The following is a 22,649-nucleotide window of genomic DNA, read 5'->3' as shown; positions in this document are numbered from 1 at the left end:
CATTCCTCATCACTAGTCTATTTGGAAGCTGACTACCAGTGTCAACGATCTTTAATGACTTTTTATTTTGATTAAGTTTACCTCTGTACATTACATGTTAAATTCCTCATTGTGACTGAAGATGAACCCAGAGTAGGGTTGGAAAGCTTTCAAAAATTTTACACGAGCCTTAAACAGTTATATTATTGTGGACCCTTTAGAACATTTATGAACTTTCGTGATAGAGAGCTTTTTTCCCAGTTATTATTATTATTATTGTAGCTGTTTCCAAGGCATTTAATTTATACAGCCTTCTCTATTCTTCTTCTTCTTATCTTTTTTACATCAGCATGTAGCTGGTGAATCAGGACAGACAAAGATTTCTATTTTCTTAGGTTTATTTCCTCTGACGTTTCAAACATGCTCTGGCGTTTATTTTCAAAGAGTGAATGAAATAACATGCATGGTACAAGGGTATATATAGCAAGCGGGGGTGGGGCGATGGGTGTACAGTTGCCAGGTCAATTATTCAGCTGCATTTTGGTTGGTCATGGGTTGGTGATGAAGTCAGTCCCAGAGATTAGTTAGTTATAAATGATTTTGTTTAACCAGACCTCTGAACTCTTTTAGGTTCTTTCTCGGCTGGGAAAAGAAAGGGGAAAGAGTACAAAAAAATTAAGTACAACTAAATAAATAAATAATAAAAAGGGGGAATTAGAAAAACAATCGAAAAATAGAAAAAAAGGGGGAAATTATATTTTACTTATCAATTTAATTTTGTTTAGAAGAGAATGATATTATTAATTGAAAAGTTATTACCTTTCTGCTAGAATATCCTTTATTGATTTATTTGTAAATAAGTCTTCTTTCATGATGCTATCTGGGACAGTCAATCAAGATTGTGTTTGATTGTTACTGGGATGTTACATCTTTCACAAGTTATTGGGTTTGAAAAGGAGTTAACATCAGATGACCATGTGTGAGTCTGGAGTGTCCTATTCTGAGTCTTGTTAAAATAACCTCATTGATTCTTTGCTTTTGGGTAGAAGAATGCCATTTTTTAACTTCATTCTTAATTTGTTTTAGTTTGTTTTGTGGGGGTATATTTGTCCAATCATTTTGCCAATCCCTATAAATTAAGGGTTTAACTTTCGATGCTAAATAGTCCGATATGGGTGCTTTCATAGTAGTTGGGGATTGTACAAGCCACTTTGCGCTTTATCTGCCATTACCCTCAATGCCTACATGGCTGGGATCCAACAAATTTGAATTTGAAGGCCGTTTGTAATTAACTGATGTATTTCCTGTTGTATATTTGGACAAGGTGATTATTTGATTTAAATGATCCTATTGCTTCAACTGCACTTCTTGAGTCGCCAATATGAGTGCTGAAGGAATTCTTTTTGTTATAATCTTGAGAGCCAATTGTATGGCTGTTAATTCTGCTGTAAATACTGACATGATATTAGAGAAGGCCCATTTGGATAGTTTTATCACTTGAATAGGCTGATGAGCCCACTCCAGCTTCATTTTTGGATCCATCTGTGTAGATTATGAAGGGATTACCCTTCCGTCTTATGTGTTCCATGGCATGTTGATGGTACATTTCTGTGTTGGACATATATTTAATTTTAAGATATGATAAATATGTATGTTTTGCTCATAACCATGGTGTGACCGGATTTATTTTTGGGTAAATTTGGGTATCATGTTATGTAAATTCAATAGATGATTAGTTTTTTTAGTAAATGAGTTTTGATTTAAGTAATGTGATTTTATCAAGAATTTCTTCTGTCTCCACACAGTTACTTTGTTTACAGACGTATTGGCCTTGAGCTACATCAGATACCCAATCTTGGCTTTGATCGACTTTACAGCTTCTTTACCTAGTCAGAAAGACTTTACAGCTTCTCATCTCTGCCAGCTTTCAAAGGTACTGCTAAAGTGGTTAACTTCCAAGACCTACAATCTTTCTCTAATTAATTGTCAACAGCTTTGACAACTATGCTCAGAGCTGCTACCACAGTCTTGGTTTTCTCTGATCAATCAACATTTCTCTCACCTGTCATCATCTCAAGGTTGCATGCAAATGAAATATTACGCTGATCTGTCTGGCCACAATCGAGAGATCAGTGCTCAATGCATATTATCCACCACTTCGCCCCAAACAACGTAATAAGTAGACTCGAAAACCATCAGACGTTACAACATAGCTTCCATGCCCACTGAAAGTTCACTATCCAGAATGAAATTCTTGGTTACACGGCCCTTCCCGCCGTCCCCAAAAGAAAAACACTCCTTTGGCTTAGGCAGACGGCCTCAGAAACAATTCTCCCAGCTGTAGAACCAAGTGTCAGTTGCCTTTCTCTTTCTTTCCAGTTAATGGCGCTTAATTGACTGAAAATAACACACAACAGAACATTTAAGTTCATGCTTCTTTGCAAGATTTATTTACAAAGTTGAAATGTTCAGCATTAACTTACACAGGTCCCTCTGCCTGGATGAAACACAATACACTATAATGGGTAAGAGAAACTTGAACAAGTGCCATATTTAAAGGTATCGTGGCTACAAATCCGATTTGGTGAAAAGGTCACTCACTCCGAACCATATTCCACAGGTAACGACGGCTTGAGATACTAGATTCCAAGCCGTATATCTGCAAAATAACTGGTTGAGAGGGACTTTTCTAAAAACTCGACAGAACACAGAACTAAAGTCGTTTCAATAATTCAGAGTTTGACACAAGAGAAAAATTAGCTCCACTCATATTTAAGTGATGTCCTAATCAACGACGTCCATAGTTTTACACTGACAAACAAAGTTGGTCGAAAAGTAGGGACGACTCAAAGTTAAACATAAGATAAACACTCACGGTGAAAAGAGCAGAGCAAAAAGAAATAAAACCTATAGCTATGGAAAATACAGGGTCGAGTTGCATCTACGAGTAAATTAATAAATTTTAGGCATACATGCCAAACCCTGGGGTAACTATGGCCGTTCAGCGTTGAAACTGAAATAGCAAAAGTTTGAATGGTGTAACAGGAGAAAAACCTCCTAGAAATTGTACTATGAATCAATTCATAGGAAGGTAATGTAAGATGCAGCGAGAGAGACGCAGTCGCGACGACTGCAGTTATTTAGGGGCCGAAGGGACGCTGCAACACTCCTATGGCAACATTAAAATTGCATGAGGTGCAGTGACGGTACTAGGGACTTCTCCAGGGCGGCCTTGAATCTAGGGACCATATCCACTAGTTTGGTTATATAATCCAAACAAATCTTGACTACCTAAGGAAAGCAGTTGCAAAACACCAGAGATATGTTTAAACTATACAATATTTCATTAGTTATGGTTGGTGGAATATGAACATAATCCCTTCAAAACATTATACCAGGGAATCTGATTCCCAATTTAGGCAGAAGCACAGAATCTCCCTGCCAAGGATAGAAATGGAGCAATTCCAGATAATTTTCGGCCTCAGTTAATGGTAGGGGATGTTTGAGAACAATTCGCACAAACACCAGTTTTCAAATTCCACAAAGCAAAAATCAAGTGGATAAATGAGACTTTCAAGTATATTAGTCTCCACACAGGAGTTCTCGAGGTTTACAGGCGCTAATATAATATATAATACACAAGCAACAAATGGTGGCTGTAGAAGTAGTTTGGCAAGAATGCTAACATATTAATAGCTTGCACTGCAGATATGTGTAAAACACTATAATAAAGATTTGTGAACACAACATTCTGGCTCAGAAATGACTGGATTTGGAGAATCCACATCACATCAACACTTACTAGCAGCTGGATGAAGGTTTAAAACCTTAATTCCTAAACGCATATAAAGCGCAGTAACTGACGAGGATTCCAGAGCTTTATCGTTTGGGCGAAAAGAATAGCTTCCCACATTTGTGGGACAACCTATCAAATCTGGACTAGTCCAGACTGGGCAAAAAAGAAAACTTTCAATGAGAGGGGTGACTAATGTAATTGCATCCACGGGCCCATACATGGCTCTGTCGACCGAGAATTGTTCTTAAAAACAAAAGGGTTTCAATAACGTACATAAAACATTCAGAGCTGTGCACTGAAATATTGGCCATCTTCTCCGCGGCCGTAGAACAGTGTTCTTAAACAATTTGCACACAAGGAACCTTCATTTTTTTTTCTTTATTGAGCAGTTATCTAGTGTCGTGTTAGACCTGGAACCTTTAACTTTTTTTTTTTTTTTTTGAGCAGTTTTCTTGTCACGAGTACCTTTATTATTTTTTTTTTAAAGCGGTTATCTAGTGTCGTTATACCTAATAACGTTTTTTTTTTGAGCAGTTATCTACTGTGACGAGTTCCAGACTCAACGGATGAACATTTTTGTCCATAAAGCTGGCCAAAACAGCAAGATCTTTGTCATTCTACGACTGCTAAAAAGGCATTTACTTCCACATTTGAGGGAATTCAAAACAGCAAGATTTTTGTCATTCTACGACTGCTAAAAGGGCATTTATTTCCACTTTTCAGGGAATTCTCTGGCCCTGAATGACTTTCTCGTGTTCTGTTTTTTAATACTCAGCCATTAGTGCTCTACTCTGATAATAAATGACTGTGTTCACACACTGCTATTTTCATATTACCAGAGCTACCCAGTGGTCCACTCTCTACAACCTCGAGTACAACATGACCACTAAAAACATGACATCTCCAAATGAGGTAGGGTTCACCTACCCTCCCTGGACCCTATGCTTTTATTTTATTTTGCCTCATTTCAGAGAGAGCTAGAAATGTATGAATGGGGATATTTACGAAAACAAACAGATTTTTATTTTGCTAAAAAAATCGGTAGTTCTCTCATTTCAGCGAGATCTACTATCTGTAGTGAAGCAACATTATCATTCTCGTCAGATTAGCCCCTCAGTGCTGTAAAAAAGACGGGGCTGGTACCTGTACAATAAGGTCTTGCTAGTTGTTTTCATGGGCTGGTGGCTTGAATAAGTGATACAGACACGGTCTTACTTTAGCTGTTTTCTAGATGGTGCTTGAATAAGGGATACCAGAACACAACAATTAAAAAAATCCCTTCCAGCCCATAAGATGACATCTCTTCTGCTCTGCTGACAAGGTCCCTTTTCAAATCTACTGGAAACAAAAATATACTTTTAGTATTCAATGATGTTTATCCAGCTGTAGTTTGGGTATTTTCTTTCTTACATTTCAAGGTGCTGCTAAACACCTGTCTCTCTAGAAGTCAAAACGTGGGAAATCTATGGGCCGAATGCTTCTTCAAGAGATGCTGACATTACTCTTTATATACTGAGAGGTGAGATATAGACAACAACAAAGAAAAATATGTTAAAAAGGGCACAGCCTCGTTTAAACCGTTCTGGTTAGAATATTAAAAAACTCAGTTTTAACAAACCAACTTTACTTTTTTTGTTACATATTACTTTTGATTTGTAAACTACTTACTGAATCTCCACTGTTCTTGAGTCATCGTCCTCACACTGCATGCATTAATGGTGAACCTTCCTCCAGGGAAGGACCACTTTCATTCAAGTTGTGAGGAATGCCAGTGAATGCCTCCAGCCACTGGTGGTTTCATGACGTTGACCGTCAGGATACTATGTACAAGGTTTGCTGAGTTCATCTCTGTGGTATATGAATACACATGCAGTGTGCTATTTGAAATCCAAGACACAGGACCGTCTAGGTAATACGATATCATGCGTATAATTACTGTGAGTACTATTTTATGTCCTACATTGTCGGCAGTTGGCTTTACACCTGCAAACTGGGAAGTGGAAATTGAACCCACACAGATAAAGATGGCAGCTCTTCATTATAAAATGACCCGTGGGTCTGTTCTAGATCATTATTTGATGACATTTCTGATGCAATAAGAGTTCCTAAGGATTAAAGAACTGAAGAATTTGACACAAATACCTTATACTTACTGTATGTTTGCATTTTGGGTACAATATGCAAAGGATATTCGGTACCAGTTGAAGGAGAAAATCATTTGAGGTCCATTATCTATTAGAGTGAGTTTAAGCACTTAGATTCAGGGAATTCTTCTGTACATTTTCAGGCTTATGTAAAATAAGCACTAAGATAAGTACTGTTAAAGAAACAAAACCTATTTAAAATGAGATTGCTTATCATTATGATAACTTAGGCTGCTTTTCCCTCATGATAATTAGGTTATTATCCAGTTTTAGGGTAGATCTGATGCCCATCAAAATTCAAATAATAAGAAAAGATTGGAAAAGATTTCTATACAAGCAAGCCTGCTTAAGATCTGCTACAATAGACCATCTAGGTAGAGCTGTGCTGTTACACAGATTTGAATTACAACAGTAGCATAAGGCTTAATTCTTTTATTAACTATTCTACTTTACTGAGCCCTGCTGGAGAAGTCCCACAAACCCACATCATGAGATATTGGAAACACACCCTGAAGGATCCTGTCTCACCCTGGAAGGAGCACATCTTTCTTTCTCCGCGTCTTTTCCCAGTTCTCTATGACTTTAGTAGTTCCTGGTATTCTTTCATTTGACCTCTGTCCTTTTTTGCCACTCCCAACATCCCACCTGGGCCTATACATCTACTCAATTATGGTGCAATTTTAAGGAGCCAGATGCATATTCTGAAGTACAGTATATGGAGTGGCCTTTCTTCTAGGATGTGTCTGGAGACTGCACTACCATGGATTAGGCTATCATAAAGAACTATCATGGTGTCATGCAACAAATCAATTTTCTAAAAAAAGGTGAAAATGATATTTTTATGATAAAATTGCTTTATACAGTGAAGCTCCCATATTCGCTGAATGCGTCCCACACCTCCAAATAGCTAAAACTCACGAATACTAAAACCTCTTAAAACACTTAGAACTGCCTATTTTGATAGTTTAAACACAAAACAAACAATCTAAAAATGCTTATACCCGAGTATTTTATTAGTTTTATAAAAAAGTATTTAGTCATGAAAATGATATGAAATACAGTAATTAGTGAGTATTTCTCAGTGAAAAAATATTGCAAAGGGGCGAATCTTCCTCAATAATGGGTAGATACATTCCACAGAGACATCCACGAATACGTGAGTCCGCAAATCGTGAGAACACGAATACAGGCTTACTGTACTGCAATAACACAATAATAATAATAATAATAATAATAATAATAATAATAACAAGTAGGAGACTTAGCTGAGGGCAGCATTGAAAAAAATCATCTCCAAAACATTAAGTAAGATGATTTCAAAAAGAAAGGATGTTGAGACCTTCTGGGCCTAATCGCTATTGGAATTTGGGAGTGGCTGTTAGCCGGGATTATATGTCACTCAGGTAATAGGCCTTCTGTGTCCGGTGCTGGCTCTCTTTCTCCTTCAGACAGTCTTCTACTCTCCTGAGTGATGGAGAAGCCTGAAAACTCAGTCTATCAGAACTCCCAAACAAGAATCTTCTGAGTGGGAATTATTTGTGATTTCTCGAAGTTCATTATTAGTCCTAATTCCTGGGTTAAAAGAAGAGTCTTCTGTAAGTCCTCCATTCAGCGTTTCTTCGTGGGTGAACAAATTAGTCAGTCGTCCAGGTATAGCAAGATACTCACTCCCACTAAATGTAGCCAACCCGCCAAACAACCAACACTCGGGTGAAAACTTGTGGGGCCGTCAAGACCGAAACAAAGTGCTCTACACTGATAAATCTGGTCCTCGAAAACGAATCGTAGGTATTTCCTTGAGTCTGGGTGAATCAGAATATGGAAATAAGCATCTTGCATGTCCAGGGAGATCATCCAATCTCCCTGACAGATGGAAGCAAGAACTGAGTGGATGGTTTCCATGTTGAATTTTGTTTTTTCCACGAAGACATTCAAAGCACTTACATCGAGCACCAGTCTCCAATCCCCTGAAGCCTTGAGCACGACAAAAAGGTGATTGTAAAATCCTTTCGAGTCTGCCTTTTTTACTACTTCTATTGCTTCTTTACTCCTATGGAGTAAGCCGTCAATACGACGGAAGTATTGGTCAATGGTGGATTCTCCTTGAAGGGGATAGAGTATCCCTCCTTTAAAACTTTCACCACCCACTGATCCACTCCTCTTTTGCTCCATCTCTCGAGAAGAGACAAAGCCTGGCCCCTACTGGAGCATGAAGGACTAAATTCTCACTTGCAGAGGATGATTTTGAAGATTTCTTGATCGCTCGGGGAGCAAATCTAACTGATCTTTGAGACCTGGAGCACGATTTCTGACTCCCTCCACAAAATGGCTTTGGTTGCTCGAGAAGTGATGGAAGTTTAACCGAGAAGGCAGACCAGTCCCTCTGGCGCTTCGTCGATTGGGTCAACAAATCTTGCGTTGATTTTTGGTGTAGACTCGCTGCAATCTCACTTAAGGTGGGCTGAGGAAACAAACGTTGTTTATCCAGAGGGGGAAAAAAGGCAAGCTGATTTCTGTGGGGCCGTAATGCCCTTCGATGTGAACGAGACCCAAAGTTCGCGCTTCTTAAGCATCCCCATGGCATAAAGGGCAGCTAATACCTGTGAGCCATCTCTAACAGCTTTATCTGCGCAGGAGAGAAAATTAAACAGGTCTGCAACTTCGTCACACAAAAAAGCCGGTTCTTGAAGGTTCTTGGCAACTGCTCCCAAACACCAGTCAAGAAAACTCAACACCTCGAAGGACTTAAATTCTTCAACAGTTGAACCATCTCCTGTGCTGAAAAGAACGTCTTTGCCGAAGCGAGAGCCAATCTAAGCCCTGAGTCAATGAGTGCACAAAAGTCCCCCTGGGAGGAGGCAGCCACTCCCAGGGAAGGAGCTTCTCCCGTTGTGCAGGACAAGTACCGCATATGTGCAAGAGGAGAGGGAGGAACACTAAAACAGGCTTTTCCTTGATCCCTCTTCTCGGAAAGCCAGTTCTCAACTTGGCGAAGAGCTGTCTTCGATGAAGAGAGAGAACCATCTTAGTAAGTCTCGTTGAATCCATGGGCTGATTGCTCACCAAGAAAGACGAAGCTGGAGAGGAAGGAGAAGCCGGAGTGAAAAATTCCGGGAACTGCTGTGGAAGGAACTTGAGGAGTGTCGCATACGGAGTAGAAGACGCATCCTGCTCCCCTTCTTCGTCTTCAGAAGAGATTGGAGACATAATCGAGTCTAATTCAGGAGCTGTCTGTGCTGCAGGTTTCCGTAAAAGATGGACATTATCCAGCTTACGTTGCAAAGGCTCAAGAGCTGGGTCCAACACAAGAGAAGGCTTATCCGAAGCTGCAGGGCACTTGGAGTCTTGAGGGGGCTCAAGCGCTAGGGGAAGATCGGAAGCTTCAGGGTGCTCCGACGAAAAAGGGCATCCAACCACCTCAGGGCGCTTGGCTGTTTCAAGGCACTTGGCTGCTACAGGGCGCTTGTCTGCTTCATGGCGCTCACCAAGCATTCCGCTGATATGGGACGCAGAGAGAACGGGGCACTTAACCCTCTAATGCCGAGCCTCTATTTACAAGTGTCTGTTGTATGGCGGCGGCGTTCGGGAGTTAGCGCCGAAGCGGAAAAAATGTTTTTTTTTAAAAATCACAGCACGCTTAGTTTTTAAGATTAAGAGTTCATTTTTGGCTCCTTTTTTTGTCATTGCCTGAAGTTTAGTATGCAACCATCAGAAATGAAAAAAAATATCATTATCATACATAAATATTGAAATATATGACAGTGCAAAAAAAAAAATGTCATATTTAATTGTATACAAATCGCGCTGTGAGCAAAACGGTTAAAGGTAGCGAGTTACTTTTTTTTCTTTGTATTGTACACTAAATTGCACTGATTTTGGTATATAACAAATTGTAAAACGATCAAAGCAACACACAGAAAATATCATCACAAAATGATGCATGAATTCGTAACGGGCAGACGTAAAAAAAAATTTTTTTTCCATAAATTCACCATAAATCGAAATATTGTGCTAGAGACTTCCCGTTTGTTGCAAAATGAAGGTAATTGATCGAATATTTCGAGACTGTAAGTGTTTTAGCTTACAATTGCAGACAATGGCAGTTTTTCGACCATTTCGGTTGACTTAAAGTTGACCGAAAGTAGAATTTCTATTTATCATGATTTATATGAAAATATTTCAAAACTGATAAAAGCTACAACCATGAGTTATTTTTTGTTGTATTCTACATAAAATTGTGCACATTTCCATATATAAAACTTTATGTAACGACTAAAATAAAACGGTGCAAACATTACGACAAAGTGACGAAAGAATTTCTGAGATGTTCGGCAGAGTTACCGCGCGGACGTAAGGAAAGTTTTTTTCAAATATTCACCATAAATCAAAATATTGTGCTAGAGACTTCCAGTTTGTTGCAAAATGAAGGTGCATGATTGAATATTACTAGAATTGCAGACAATTGCAGTTTTCGACCATTTCGGTTGACTTAAAGTTGACCGAAAGTAGAATTTTTTCTATTTATCATGATTTATATGAAAATATTTCAAAACTGATAAAAGCTACAACCATGAGTTATTTTTTGTTGTATTCTACATAAAATTGTGCACATTTCCATATATAAAACTTTATGTAACGACTAAAATAAAACGTGCAAACATTACGACAAAGTGACGAAAGAATTTCTGAGATGTTCGCAGAGTTACGCGGACGTAGGAAAGTTTTTTTTCAAATATTCACCATAAATCAAAATATTGTGCTAGAGACTTCCAGTTTGTTTGCAAAATGAAGGTGCATGATTGAATATTACTAGAATGTAAGAGTTGTAGCTTACAATTGCGTTTTTCGATCATTTCGGTCGAGTTAAATTTGACCAAAGGTTGAAATTTTGGCACTTATCATGATTTGTCTGGAAATATTTCAAAACTGATCAAAGATACAACCATGAGTTATTTTCTGTTGTATTCTAAATGAAACTGTGCACATTTTCATATATAAAACTTTAAGTAACGATTAATATAAAACGGTGCAAAAACATTACAAAAGTGACGAAAGAATTTCTGAGATGTTCGGCCGAGTTACATACTTGGACGAAAAGTTTTTTTTTAAATTCACCATAAATCGAAAAATTGTGCTAGAGACTTCCAGTTTGTTGCAAAATGAAGGTACATGATTGAATATTACTAGAATGTAAGAGTTTTAGTTACAATTGTGTTTTGACCATTTCGGTCGAGTCAAAGTTGACGAAGGTTGAAATTTTAGCACTTATCGTGATTTATATGGAAATATTTCAAAACTGATAAAAGCTACAACCATGAGTTATTTTCTGTTGTATTCTAAATGAAATTTGCACATTTCCATATATAAAACTCTATGTAACGACTAATATAAACGGTGCAAACATTACGACAAAGTGACGAAAGAATTTCTGAGATGTTCGCCAGAGTTTTTTGCGGACGTAAGGGAAAAGTTTTTAAAATTCACCATAAATCGAAATACAGTGAACCCCCATATTCGCGTTGTCAACGTTCGCGGACTTGAATAGCGGGTTTCTCTATGGAACATATCTAGCCAACATTCGAGGAAAATTCGCCGATTCGCAGTATTTTTCACTGAGAAATATTCACTAATTACTGTATTTTCATATAATTTTCATGAATAAATGCACTTTTTGTGATAAAACTATTAAAATATTCAGGTATAAGCATTTTTACAGGGTTTTTCTTTGCTTAAGCTATCAAAATGGGCAGTTCTAAGTTTTTTAGAGGGTTTTAAGCATGCCTGGAGTTTTGACCCATTCGGGGGTATGGGACGCATTCCTCGAATACAGGGGTTCACTGTATAGTGCTAGAGACTTCCAATTTGTTGCAAAATGAAGGTACATGACTGAATATTACTAGAATGTAAGTTTTAGCTTACAAGTGCATTTTTGATCATTTCAGTCAAGTTAAAGTTGACCGAAGGTTGAAATTTTGGCACTTATCGTGATTTATATGGAAATATTTCAAAACTTATAAAAGCTACAAAGAGTTATTTTCTGTTGTATTCTACATGAAATTGCCACATTTCCATATAAAAACTATATGTAACGACTAATATAAACCTGGTGCAAACACACGACAAAAAGCGAAAAGAATTTCTGAAATTTTCGGCCGAGTTACCGTGCACTGCACATGTAAGTGAAAGAGTTTTTTTCAAAAATTCACCATAAATCGAAATATTTGATAGAGACTTCCAATTTGTTGCAAAATGAAGGTAAATGATTGAATATTACTAGAATGTAAGAGTTTTAGAAAAATTGCATTTTTTCGACCATTTTCGGTCCAGATCAAAGTTTGACGAAGGTTGAAATTTTTTATGGAGACGCCCTTTTAACGTCCACTCGGCACCCAACAGACAATTTTTAGTTTCTCATGCGATACGTCCAGTCGGCGTTTAAGGGTTATTCCCATATAAATCTGGAGCTAACTTATCGCCCGAAAGGTGCAGTGGGCTAGAACCTTGCTCCTGGCGCTGAGGAGAGGAGAAACGCTCTGGACTGTCCCACTTGCTACACGAAGGTTTAGGACTGAGGGAAGGTTCCCTCATTCTCTTGTAAGGGAGATGCAGGGACTGATCTTTACAAGAGAAACGTCTCTTAAGTGGGCAAGATTCATCGGGGAATCGACGAAGATGGCTCTTACGAAGTGAGGACTCCTCAGAACTTGACGAAAGCCGGTGCACTTCAGAGACACCTTTCCAGCAGCTGTCTCTAGTCTCAACCTGGGATGCAACAGGCTGGACTGAGGGGACGACTGCCTGTGGGCAGACCCCGCTGACCTCCACTGGGCTACCTGTATGCCTCCTCCCAGGTAGCAGGGAGTATGGCAAAGACCGACGCCTAAGAGAATCAGTGGTACGAGCAGCTGCCTCCACTGACACTTCGCCTTTAGCAGTGTTTTCAAACTTGCCCATTAGGACATGCACTGATACCCTAACTGGGCCACTGTACAGGTAGTCCCTGGTTTACGATGGTGGTTCTGTTCCTGCGCTGTGCCATAAGCCAAAAATCGTCGTAAACCAGAACAACGGCATATGACGCCAGAAAAATGTATGAAAATCTGAAACAAGTCATGAAAGCCTTACTTTTAATCCTTTGGGTATACTGCATGTTGTTTCTTGATGTTTTACCTACATTCTGATATGGTGTGCATCCAAAAACTGGTGGCTCTGGAATGTAAAAATTTACAATTTAGCACAAAGTATACAGTACAGTAGTGCACTGTACAGTAGTATTGTAATTGTAAAGTCCTGCATGCAATAAAGTATAGAGTACTGTACAAGAGTAAAATGATATTTTAATGATAAAATAAAGTTTGTTCATACTTACCTGGCAGATATATATATAGCTGTATTCTCCGAAGTCCGACAGAATTCCAAAAACTTGCGGCACACGCAGTGGGGCCAGGTGGTTAATACCCATTCCCGCCGCTGGGAGGCGGGTATCAGGAACCATTCCCATTTTCTATTCAGATTTTCTAGTGCCACTGTCTCCTGAGGGGAGGAGGGTGGGCACTATGATTATATATATCTGCCAGGTAAGTATGAACAAACTTTATTTTATCATTAAAATATCATTTTGTTCATGCAACTTACCTGTCAGATATATATATAGCTGAATCCCACCATTGGAGGTGGGAAGAGACAGAATAGGATTTAGGAAACAAATATATGTAGGCGATTGACGCCTTGGTTCCTTACTTGTTAGCATAGCTGACTTCGTGATTACAGTCACCCAAGCCTGCTTCTGCTTTACTACAGTCTCCAGCAAGGTAGTGACCTATATAGCTGGTGAGTTCTAGATGATCTGTCCACGGGGCATGACCACAATGGGACTAGATCATAAGACCATACAGTGAGGAGCAAAAGGAGCAACGACCAACCACCTGACCAGAGCATCAACAGGACCTGCAAGCATAGGCTAAAAAATTGGGACGTCCACCTCGGTGGGAACCCCAAGTAAACAACAACAAGATTAAAAATGCCCTAACCCTGGTCCTGGGAGTCCGACCTCTTCTCCCAGGCCTATGTTAGCATAGCTGACTTCGTGATTACTGTCACCCAAGCCTGCTTCTGCTTTACTAGTCTCCAGCAAGGTAGTGACCTATATAGCTGGTGAGTTCTAGATGATCTGTCCAGGGGCGTGACCACAATGGGACTAGATCATAAGGCCATACTGTGAGGGCAAAAGGAGCAATAACCAACCACCTGACCTGAGAGCTTTCAACAGGTCCTGCCGAAGGACGCCAGATCGGGGAAGCCCCGTAACCCTCTTGTGGCTTTCGACATGCCCCTCTCCTGGTCCTGGGAGTCCGACAGAGGTCCAGGCCTAGAAGCGTTATGGGACCGATCTGATGTAAAAAAAAAAAAAAAAAAAAAAAAAAACAAAATCAAGATTAAAATATACTTCCTAACCTCTAAAGGATAGGATGAGATCGCTCCTGCCCGCAACACTGTGTCTGCAGACTCTTGACCACAGGTCCTTGCCGTCAAACGCCAGATCGGTGGGAAGATTTGGGTAACCCTCCTGTGGATTTTCGACTTGCCCTCTCCTGGTCCTGGGAGTCCAGCAGAGGTCCAGGCCTATATGTGTTATGGGGCGATCTGGAGTTCACGGAATCGTATGGTCCTAGCTGTCGCCAGCAGTCTTCGTATGTCGTCTTTCACGTCCCAAGTTGTGAAGCGAACACCGAGGTTGTACTAGCCAGAAGGTGGTACCCAGAAGATCAGCAAAGGGACATGTTCTTCTGGAAAGCCACGAGGTTGCAATGGCTCTAGATCGTGAGCCTTAACTTCAAAAGACTCAAGTCACTGTCTTGAACGCCGGAAAGTGCGTCTAAAATGGTGCTTCTAAAAAGAACGCCAGTGCATTCTTAGAAAGAGGCAAATCCGGCCTCTTGACAGAGCACCACAGACTGTCGAAGGACCTCGACTTTCTCCTGCAGTCATCTGCAAATAAACTTTTGAGAGCCCTGACAGGACACATGACTCTTTCTGGTTCATGTCCGAGAATTTCCGTCATACCCTTAATCTCGAAGGTCCTGGGCTCAAGGGGCCAGACGGGTTCTCGTTTAGTCTGAATGCAGTCAGCTCAGAGAACATACTGCATTATGGCCTCTAAAACCTACATGATTATTGATAGCCTGAAGTTCACTAACTCTCTTGGAAGCGTTCTAGCCAGAGCAGTTAGGAAAAAAAACCTTCCTTGTCACATTCTTGAGAGCTGGCAAGAAAGAGGCTCGAAGGTATTTGACATAAAAAATTTAGTTGCGACATCCAGGTTCCAGGAGGCGTCCTGGAATGAGGTACCTTGACAGTCTCAAAGGATCTCAAGAGATCGTGAAGATCCTTGTTGTCGGCTGATAGTCTGAATGCAGTTAGACTCAGAGCGGGAAGTTTTGAGGTACCTTTGAAATGGGGCTGCCTGAGCAGATCCACCAGAGGGACGTCCCCATAACCTCCACAGCTCCTGACATACTTCCTCGTGAAGGGTCCACTCGGTCGGTAGAAGCTGCCGCTGTCGACTGAGAAGGTCTGCTCGGATATTCTGCTCCGAACCTCGTGAGGATCGTGATCCCCGAGCATGGGCCCAAAGCAGGATCTCCTTCGCCAGGATGAACAGGGACCGAGAACGAGTTCCTCCCTGTTTCTTGAGGTATGCCAGGGCTGTGGAGTTGTCTGAATTTACTTGGACGACTCGGCCTGACACTTGGCTCTCGAAGGATTGAAGGGCCAGCAGGATAGCCCTAATTCCTTGAGATTGATGTGCCAGGACACCTGTTCCCTCTCCAGGTGCCTGACACTTTCTCCCCTCCCTAGTGTTGCTCCCCATCCCTCCCTGGGAGAGCAGGAAAACAACACCAGGTCGGGGCTCTGAAGGCAAGAGAAAACCCCTTCTGCCAACCTCGAGGGTCGAAGCCACTACCTCAGGTGAATCTTGAAAAAGGAGAGATCTCAAAGGGTCTCCTCCAGATTCTCCTTGTCTATTCAGTTTTCCGCCAGGAAAAACTGGAGTGGCCTGAGATGAAGTCTTCCCAGGGAAACAAACTTCTCCAGAGAGGAAATGGTCCCCAGCAAACTCATCCATTCCCTCACCGAGCATATTTCCTTCCTAGGAAGGATGAGACTTTTCTAAGCATTGCTACTGACGTTCCTGGGATGGAAAAGCTTGAAAAGCCACTGAATCCATCTGAATCCCCAGATAGACGATGGACTGCGTCGGGATCAGATGGGACTTTTCTTCGTTCACTAGAAGTCCTAGGGACTTTGTCAACTCTAAATTCGCATTCAGGTCCTCCAGACACCTTGACTGTGAAGAGGCTCGGATGAGCCAATCGGCCAGGTAAAGCGAGATCGAATACCCGCCAAGTGAAGCCATCTCGCCACATTTCTCATGATAATCGTGAAGATCATGGGAGCTGTGCTTAGCCCGAAGCAAAGAGCTCTGCATTGAAACACTCGTCCCCTAGTACAAACCTCAAATACTTCCTCGACTGGGGATGTATGGGAACATGAAAGTAAGCGTCCTGTAAGTCCAGAGCGACCATCCAATCTCCTGGTCTTAATGCTCCTAAAACAGACTGGGACGTCTCCATCGTGAACTTCTCCTTCACCATGAAGCGGTTCAGTCTACTGACATCAAGGACTGGTCTCAATCCTCCCGACTGTTTCGGAACTAGGAACAGTCGGTTGTAGAACCCTGGGAGTCCAGCTCCAGGACTTGCTCCACAGCTCTTTCTCGACATTTGCTCTAATAGCTCGAAAAGGATCTGTTGCTTCTCTTGATGGAAGAATGGAAGACAGATCCCTGGGCGGCGCGTGCACAGAAGTGGTGAGTGAGAAAGGGGATCTTGTATCCTTTCTCGATAACTTCAAGGGACCAGGTGTCTGCCCCTCTTGCTCTCCAGGCTCTCGCAAACGAAAAAGCCTGGCTCCTACAGGTGTCTGGAGGCGCTGCAAATCACTTCCTGCCCCAAGATTTAGGCAGGGGCTCCCGCCTCTAGGAAAAACCTCTACCAGGGGAGAAGATCTAGAGGAAGAAGCTCCTCCACGAAAGGGCTTCTACTTCCTGGAGGTCTGACCCGAAACGACATCATCAAGGGACTGAAGGGCGTCTTGGAGTGGGCCAAGAGGTCTTGAGTGGCCTCCTTCAAGCTGGAAGAGAGATCCTTGAACAAGGACTGGGGAAGAGATGGCCGAAAAACAGGGAGAACAGCAAAGCCCTCTAGACGGAGAAACTGACTTTGCAAAAAAGGACGCTGGGGCATCTGGTGTTGGCGGTCACCCATCCAAGTACTGACCAGACCCAATGTTGCTTAACTTCGCTGATCGCACGAAGCGGTGCTTTCAACGTGGTATGGCCGTTGGCTGGTAGGGCCGTAGGCTGTAAAGTTACAGTACAAGGCCCTCTTCTTCAAGAGGCCCGTACAAAGAGGGAAGCCAGTTCCTCCGAGCCATCCCTGACTGCCTTGTCCATGCAGTTCAACACGCTGGGACAGCTCCCCAGGCAGATCGAGTCGGGACTCCTAATCCTGACGTCTAGAGCCCCAAACACCAGTCCAGGAAATTGAAGACCTCCATGGTTCTGAAACAGTCCTTTCAAATGGTGATCCGTCTCCGACATAGTCCAGGACACTTTGGCAGCCGACAGGAGGGACCTTCAGGAGGGCGTCGACCAAGCTGGTAAAGTCTCCCTGGGACAACGAAGGAACTCTTGAGCTGGCGTCTTCTCCCGGTCTCTTACCACATACCTGCCTTGCCGCTCAGCTTGGATGGAGGCAGGGCAAAAGAAGTCTTGCCTTGGGTCTTCCTTCCTCCATCCAGGTGTTAACCTTCTTGAAGGCCTTCTTGGTCGCCAGAGACGAAGTCATCTTGACAAACCCAGGCGCTCTCCTCGTCTAGGACGAAGCAAACTGCGAAGGAGGAGAGAGAGTGGCGAGGGTTTGAAACTTGTCGCCAAACAAGTCCTTAAGAAAACCGGCTAACACCTGGTAGTCCGTGAAGACGAGGAAGGGGAGGCTGCTCAAGGACTGCAGGCTCCGACTCACAAGAGACTTCTCCCTCTTCAATGGGAGAAACAAGGGGCCTTGCGGTCCAACACGCCAGAGGGAAAGGGCTTCCCGCAGATGAAACAGAATGCTCTGAACGTCCTTTCTGAGCAACCAAGGGGCGCCCTCCCGAGTCCATCCGGCGTCCTGCAAGAGCGGCACGGAGGCGCCCTGCCGAGCAGCTAAAGAGCGTCCCAGGATAGCCCTCCAGGAGCGTCCCGATGGCGGTCCAGCCGGCGCCCTGAGGCGGCGAGCAGAAGCGTCCTGACGAGCAGCTACAGAAGAGCCAGGATAGCTGCTTGCGGAGCGTCACGCTGGTGGTCCAGGGCGTCCTGCGGCGGAGCAGATCAGCGTCCTGATCTCGAGCAGCAAAGTCAAGCGCCCAGGATAGCTGCTTGCGGAGCGTCACGATGGCGGTCCAGCCGGCGTCCTGCATCGGCAGTGAAAATCGTCTTAGAAGGAGAAGAACAGCTGGGACAGAACAATCCCAGGATAGCTGGGCGGGGCCCTTCTTCGAGCAGCTCACAGGAGCGTCCAGGATAGCTCCTTAGAGCGTCATGCTGCAGCAGAAGTCCTCATCGATGGCGATCCCTCTTCTGCGGTGAAAAGACTGGGAAATTCAATATCAGATTGTGAAATAGGCTACCTACTTGGGAAGTCTCAACTCCCGCTTAGCCTACGAGTACTAGAATTTGGCTCGCACCCGTTAGGCGGTAGATTTAAATCAGTCTCGGAGGAGATAAAACCTATTCTCGTCGTTTTAACTAAAATTATGGCAGGTTATCTCCTCACCCTGACTAAAACTAATGTTTGATACCTGACCTGAGTAAATTATGGCATCTTTAACGTTTACCGTGCTACTTTGAACTCTCCGAAAGCGTTTGTTTACTTTTTACTAGGAGGCAGCCATTTGCCTACGTGGGACGTCACTCTAGTCCCGCTGCTCCACAGACTATCTCCAAAAACAAACCTTACATTTCCTTTAATAACTCCATAAGTGTTTGATTTTGTTGTGACAACATAGTTAGAAAACTTTATTGGACATATCCTCTTCAGCGACCGCCTTACGAGTCCGTTTTCAAAACCACTTTGACTGACCCAGCGTTACTATTGTTTCTTCTTTATTATCGCTGACTCTTGCTCATCTATGGAGGAATAGATAATATTTTGTTAGCCATCTTCCAGATGCAAAAAGGAGCACTATTAGTGCGAGAATGAAATCCTGGACTAATAAATTAGCAGGGTGGGAGGCAAAGTACAGCGATCATTTATCAAGCAAACCTGCCCCTACACCTCATGCATATAAAGTGAGGATCTACCAGAGGAAACTTTCGGTAGCCTCACCTTAAACTCATTCACACAACATACTCTGAAGCTAGCATAACTAGATCCAGACATCATCCAAAGAGCAATCAAAGCAAATTCCACAAAAAGCGTATGCCAATCCACAATCCAAAGACAAAAACCAAAAGTCAAATAGAATACTTAAGTGGAAAATAACAAGTTTACGAAATCCAAAGACGGAGGTACTGAAAACAGATGTTAACAGTACCGGCGACAGAGAAAAATCTGAATAGAAAATGGGAATGGTTCCTGATACCCGCCTCCCAGCGGCGGGAATGGGTATTAACCACCTGGCCCCACTGCGTGTGCCGTAAGTTTTGGAATTCTGTCGGACTTCGGAGAATACAGCTATATATATATCTGACAGGTAAGTTGCATGAACAAAATACATTTTGTTATACAGTAATACATGTGTACAGTATTGTAATTTATACCAAAGAATGTATAAAAGATAAAAAAAAAAGTGAATTCCTTACTTTTATTTTTAAAACCCCGTGCTGCTTAGCCCTGGAAAAATGTTGGTGTGGCTGCATGATTCAGGGGATTCTGAAATATAAAAATTGACTATTAGTGTACATATACAGTAGTCCTGTATGCAATAAAGTATACAGTGAACATCCCAGAAAATGGGGATCGTACCCCGTCCCCCGCGAATGGGTCAAACGTCAAAGAATGCTTAAAACCCTCTAAAAACACTTAGAACTGCCCATTTTGATAGCTTAAACACAGAAAAACCCTGTAAAAATGCTTATACCTGAATATTTTAATAGTTTTATCACAAAAAGTGCATTTATTCATGAAAATTATATGAAAATACAGTAATTAGTAAATATTTCTCAGTGAAAAATACAGCGAATACAGGCAAAAATATTTTCCAATTTTGAATGATGGCTAGATATGTTCCCAGAGAAACATGCTGGGAAAAATTGTACGTGAGTCCAAAACGTTGACAAGGCAAAAACAGCCCTAAGGTTCACTGTACAGTATTTTACAGTAGAATAATAAAATGTATAAAAATTAAAAAGTTAGGAATTCCTAACCTAATTTAAGTGATTTTCAAAGCTGTTACAGCCGCAGGCTACGTTGTGGGAGATGGAGATGTGCATGTGTAGGGAGCCTGCAATGATAAGGATAAAATTACTGCAGAGTGTGTGTACAATACACTGTTCTGTATCAGTTCAGGTATTTCACAAACCTATGTTCAATCGTATAAAAACACCCTATAAAAAAAAAAAAAATGAATTCATTACCTAATTTCAGTGATTTTTAAAAGATGTAGGCTACGATGAGGGAACTCTAGTAAAGGTGCTGGGCAGTCTGGAATGATATTAGAATAAAGCTGTATAGAAAATTACTTTATATTTTATCAAATGTACTGTACATGTAACAATTTATAACATTAAAAACAGTTAAGAATTCCATACCTTTAGTGATTTGAAAGATGTAGGCTACATGAGGAAGGGTATGTACAGTTACAGTAGAGGTCAGGGTAAAGGTGCTCGTCAGTCTGGAATGATAATGTACATGATAAAGATTTAGAATAAAGTACTTCTGTACAGTATAAATATTACAGTATTTTATAAAATGTATAACAATTTATAAAATAAAAAGTGTTCTTACCAAATTCTAGTGGTTGGCTTGCTTACTGAGATGGGCATATGGTACAGTACATGAGAACAGGTAGGCTATGGTGTGGAATCTGCAGGTGCTTGGGAGTTTGGAATGAAAAAGATAAAAATGATATGTACAGTACTACAGTGAATAATAAATACTGTACACAGTAGTATTTATTTTAAGTATAATAACACAATTTAAAACAATGTAATACAAATTTCTAAAAAGTTAAGAATTCCTTACCTGGTGGACATGAAATGGGTGCAGGTGCTACTACTGGTGCAGGTGAATTTGGGTTTGAGCAGGGGACACCTGTCATTTTTGGAATGATAAAGATAAAATTACTGTACAGTACACTGTAGTACAAGGGCATGTATGCAATAAGCTATACAATTTTATAAAGTGAAAAAAAAAAAAAAAAACGTAAAAAAAAAAAAAAAAAAAAAAATGAAATCATTCCCTGATGGGGCTGGAGAGGAGACAGGTTCAGCTGAGTTGGACAGGGAGGAGGCTATAACATGTGGGTCTGGAATGATAATGATATAAAATTATGTAAAGTTACAGCACATACTAAAGCAGTACTGTACAGGTGGGTGTAGTGCAGTACACTTTTTGTAACATTTCTAACAATTTATAAATCATTAAAAAAAAGTTAAGAATTCCTTACCTGATGAAGTTGGAGAGGAGACAGGTCCCATTGCTTCAAAACCCTGGAATTCTTCAGGGGAGTCAGGGTAGTCATCACCACCACCAAAGAGATCTGTAATGATACATAATGAAAAAAAAATTAGGTTACACGACAGTAAATATTAAATTTTGATAGTACAGCATGTACAACAATTTCATGCATGAAAACAATAAAAATGAAACACTTAAGAATTCCTTACCTAATGGAGCTGGAAATACTGCTGCAAAGGTACGTTCAGGTTCAGTTCAGAATCTGGATTGTATTGGGATCACTTCTGCAATGATACAAATGATAAAAATTATTGGGTTATGCTGTGTATGTACAGTAAATATAAATTGCAGTACAGTACACTAACAGTTTTATAAAATTTATTACAATTTATAACATTTTATATTACAGCAGTAAACAAAACAAAGTAAGTTGAGAATTCCTTACCTAGACTAGGAGTGGCAGGTGGTGCTAGAGACTTCTTTTTGATGTGTCTAGCCTAGACTGCACACTTGCCTTCATCTGCTTCTCCTTCAACGTCTCCTTGTAGAAAGTTACACAATCCATGATCCCCCTTCGAACCTTCTCATACCTTGCAATGTTAGGGTCCTCAGCCTCAAAAGATGTCAAAGCTCTCTCCAGATGAGCAAAACCCTCTGCCAAGACCTTGGTAATTAATGCTCTGAGCTTTGGGTCTGGGGCCTCTTCCTCCTCCTCGATCATCTGCTTCTCCAGCTCAATGAGGTCCTCCGATGACAATTCCTCTCCATGTGTTGCCAGCAGCTCAGTGACATCCTCAGCTTTCAAGTCCAATTTCAGCCTCTTGCTTAGCCCAACGATATTCCTTGTCATAGCCTCTACATCTTCTGCCTGCTCAAACCCCTGACAACTGTTCACAAACTGCGGACACAGTTTCTTCCATGCCTCATTCAAAGTCATCACCTTTAGTTTGTCCCAAGCATGTGCAATATTCTTCACAGAATCTGCAATATTGTAGCCCTTCCAAAATT

The 22,649-nt window shown here is 41.4% G+C and overlaps 2 long non-coding RNA genes across 2 annotated transcripts in view; both read right to left on the bottom strand.

Moving 5' to 3' along the window:
• The window catches only part of LOC136851895 (uncharacterized), a 52,670-nt gene that overhangs the window by 14,905 nt on the left and 15,116 nt on the right, over positions 1 to 22,649 (bottom strand). The window lies entirely within an intron of this gene.
• LOC136851740 (uncharacterized) lies at positions 12,999 to 21,868 on the bottom strand. Its single transcript, XR_010856956.1, has 8 exons — positions 21,631 to 21,868; positions 21,207 to 21,275; positions 20,970 to 21,057; positions 20,774 to 20,856; positions 20,600 to 20,666; positions 20,390 to 20,466; positions 19,826 to 19,895; positions 12,999 to 13,128 (listed from the first exon to the last, which is right to left on the bottom strand). It is a non-coding gene; the product is annotated as an uncharacterized lncRNA (long non-coding RNA).

The sequence above is a fragment of the Macrobrachium rosenbergii genome, chromosome 24 (assembly GCF_040412425.1).
Source record: "Macrobrachium rosenbergii isolate ZJJX-2024 chromosome 24, ASM4041242v1, whole genome shotgun sequence".
In the NCBI taxonomy this organism is placed as follows: Eukaryota; Metazoa; Arthropoda; class Malacostraca; order Decapoda; family Palaemonidae; genus Macrobrachium; species Macrobrachium rosenbergii.
The sequence above is the reverse complement of the archived record's forward strand: the minus strand, read 5'-3'. Positions and strand labels throughout refer to the sequence as shown.